At 39.8% G+C, this 3,753-nt stretch overlaps 1 long non-coding RNA gene across 1 annotated transcript in view; it reads right to left on the reverse strand.

Moving 5' to 3' along the window:
* The window catches only part of LOC107574980 (uncharacterized), a 5,426-nt gene extending 1,867 nt beyond the window's left edge, over positions 1-3,559 (reverse strand). The window contains exons 1-2 of the long non-coding RNA XR_001607772.1: positions 3,383-3,559; positions 2,640-2,709 (exon numbers count right to left, since the gene is read on the reverse strand). This is a non-coding gene — a long non-coding RNA (uncharacterized lncRNA). The remainder of the gene's footprint in view (positions 1-2,639; positions 2,710-3,382) is intronic.
* Positions 3,560-3,753: the final 194 nt, after the last annotated feature.

Here is a 3,753-nt window from a genome sequence, read left to right on the forward strand (position 1 = left end):
TCTGAAAAAGGTTTAGTATCCGAGCAGTTGATGGGCACCATTGACGGAAAAAAAATACTATGGAAGTCAATGGTGCCCATCAACTGCTTGGATACTAAACCTTTTTCAGAATATCTTCTTTTGTGTTCAACAGCAGAAAGAAACTCGTACAGGTTTGGAACAAGTGGAGGGTGAGTAAATGATGACAGTTTTCATTCTGAAAGTGAACTACTCCTTTAAGTGATTGCCAGTGACGAGCGGGAAGAGAATACAGCAGAGTAACCATAGCAACAGGCAAAACGCGTGAAACAATGTGATAAAAAAAAAAAAACGTATAGAAAAATTGTTTTGATAAATGGAAATTAAAATTTAAAGTGACAAACAAAAATCCCTTCCTTGATATTCCACGATTTCGACAAAAAAAACTAATTGCCTGACTTTCAATGTCTGGAATAGACCTTTTAAAATGCCATGATATTCCCGAAATTCCATGACCCGTGGGAACCCCGAGAGATGCAAACAGGTGAGGAGGGGAAAAGGTGAGAACATCGCGCAGATTCACACGGAATCTCTTTTAAAGATATCTGCTTTACACGCTCATTTGAAGTTACTTAAGAACATTTTTATTATCCTTTATGTCCAAAACTGTAATTTTGTTGCAACATTTTACAAAAATCAAGATTGAATATATTTGGTAAAAATCCCATGTTATAAAAGATGAAGTGTTATGCAGGATTTTAAAGACAATATTGGCTGATTAGACAGCAACAGCTATGCTTCCATACACCTATTTTTAGAATATTGCATAAAAAAAAAGCGCTGGATGGAAACACCAAGATGTGCATAAAATCAAATATGCGCATAAAAAAAACATATGCACTCAACTAAGTAGGATAAATGTCTTATCCGGTAAGAAAACATGCGCATGAACTATGATAGAAACACTTTTACTGAATACATTTCTTAATGCACATCAAAAAAGACATGCGAGTTTGTGACGGGGCAGAATAAAACTGGACTAATCAACAGACCGATCTCAACGCGCTGCATCTGAAATGCTTGAGCAAAGTCTCGTCAGAGTGCTTCGTTATAATTAACTCTCAGAACTGCGTTCCTAAACACGTCTGCGCGCTCTGAAGCTCGTAGTTTATTGTACACACAAGCTATTATATACAGTGCCTTCTCCTGCTGCAGCAAATTTAGTTCTCTTCGTGATGTTTAGCGCAAGTTAATCAGGAAGTTCTCTTCAACGCACAGGAGGGAAACGGTGCTTTATTCACAAATATTTTATGCAATATTCCAATTTTGCAATTTAGTAACTTTGGATGGAAACATAGCTAATGCGGACCTAAAATGCACAATGTTTGCCCTCTCTCTCTCTCTCCCTCTTCACCGTTCCCACATCTCAGACCTCAAATACATCAAAAATCACCCTTTTTAAGACAAAGTTTTGAAGTAAAGATGAAAGAAAATACTATATAAAGCTTATTGAAGCAACCAGTTCTTCTAGTCTCAATCCCCCCCCCTCTCTCATAAAAACACTTTCTCACTGGATCCAAGCAAATCTCACAGGGGACACATTTTGATCTCAAAAAAGTGAGTTGTCACTGAAAGGTGAGGAGGTGCATCTATGCTAATAGGATGATGAGGAGTGTAATCCTGCTGACTCCAGCACTCTGTGATCCGCTTACAGTCTCTCCCGGGTCACCTCACACAATGTTAATGGAGGGCTTATCGCCATGGAGACGGTGGGAGGGGTCTGTGTGTCATGTGACTCGAGAGCAGGATTCAGTAAAACATGGAGTATTGATTGTAAGCATCTTACCAAGTGTGGCAGCATGTTAGCGCCTACAGCGGAGAGAGTTTTGGGCAGAATCTGTTTGACCCCAGAGACTGACGCCGGATGAACCGTCAGGAAGGACAGAACACCTGCAGCTGCGCACACACACACACACACACACACACACACGCCTCATTAATATTCATGAGTCCTGATAAACATGAGCAGTGTGATTCATCACAGCGAGCCCTGTGGATGTTTTGTTTACAGTAAAGCAGCTACAATAAAAAGACTTTAAAAAGCAAAAACAAGCTTAAAGTGCTTTTATTAATAAAAAAAAAATAGGAGTCATTTGAGGTGATCTAAGAAAATTAATTCAACTCTCTCTCTCTCACACACACACACTTTCTCACTCTCTCTCTCTCACACACACACACACACACACACACACACTTTCTCACTCACACACTTATTTACTATGTGTTTGAGTTTTACCTTTTCTTCCTTAAATGGTCAATTCAAACTAAACCACAACACAAAATCACCAAATGTAAACTAGATATGTAAAACATAACTGTAAACAAAGAAATAAAGGCTGTATTAAACCAGGGCTATTTCAGTATTGAGATACTATTACACTTCTTATTAATCTTCTGTAGTTTTTATTTGTAAAGATTATTCTTTTTTTAAGTTTTAGTACAGTTGTTGTTTACATAGTTTAATATTCAACAGATAATTATTGTCTTAGAGAAAACGTTTCTATATTGCATTTCAAGTAACAAAACTGCTTTAAACGGCTTTCAGTTATATGGAACTATAATAACCCTGCAATAAACACACGTCTGAGTGTGTAATCTTGTAGTGTGTGTGTGATTCTCACATCTTTCGCCATGATGTCAGTGCGCTGACCGCGGCGTGTGGTCAGTCTTCGGTCTGCGACTGCAGCTCAGCTGAAAACACACACATCACACATGAAACAATCTGAATCACAAGCTTACAAAAATGAATTAAGTTGTTATTTTAGTATATAGCTCAATAGTTTAGTATATATAGTTGCTATATATATGCAATCTACCTCATGAAGTTAAATGTTCTCCCCATTGTGCAATAAAAACATATGCAATAGCCTTATACTTCAGTTAAAACCACTGCCAGCGGATGAGCTGCAGTCACACAGCAACACATTAGTGACTAAACTGATGAGAGATGACCGTGTGACCTACATATACTACATATAAGTTACCCAACCCTGCAAACGCGCACACAGTCGGATATGAAGTTATATCATGCATGATTAATAAGCTAAATCACGTGTTTATTCGATTAAGATGAATATCGATCAGCTCTGAGGGAATAACGCGCGTACTGTAAACGTAAACAAACAGGCGTCGCACTTCTCTGGCTAGTGTCGGTGTTCAGATGAACGGGTGAAGCTTCTGTGTGTGCGAATCATCCTCGCGTCGCGCTGTACACGCGTCGTTCGCTCCTCACTGGGTAACTAACGTTATATATCGCGTTAGCTCGACGCGGCTACAGCTAAGCTAACCGAACCTAGCGAGCTAACGCTTCCCACACGACACACAAACTTCATTAACTCACGCTGACCGTGGCCCTTTCTCTTACCGTAACCAGCCCGCTCACAGCCGCGGCATATCGCGTCGATATGTACAGTTAGATGGACGAAATCTGTGTTTATCGCGCCAGAATCAGAGCGTCTACGCGAGTCGCCTCAGCTGCTCCACACAGCAGTCAAACTGAGCTTGGCGGTGTCCCGTGAGGACGCGCGCTGATTGGATACGCTTGGCGTGACGTCAGCGCGCATTCACAACTCCGCACGTGACGCATCGAAATCCTCTGATTTTTTTTTTTTTTTAAATAATGCCAAAATACTTCATAACAAGTTCAAAATAGCGCCGTCAAACGATTAATCGCTTCCAAAATAAAAGTTTTGTTTACATAATATGTGTACTGTGTTTGTTTATTACGTATATATA

The sequence above is a fragment of the Sinocyclocheilus grahami genome, unplaced genomic scaffold, assembly GCF_001515645.1.
Source record: "Sinocyclocheilus grahami isolate Dianchi unplaced genomic scaffold, SAMN03320097.WGS_v1.1 scaffold2424.1, whole genome shotgun sequence".
Classification (NCBI taxonomy): domain Eukaryota; kingdom Metazoa; phylum Chordata; class Actinopteri; order Cypriniformes; family Cyprinidae; genus Sinocyclocheilus; species Sinocyclocheilus grahami.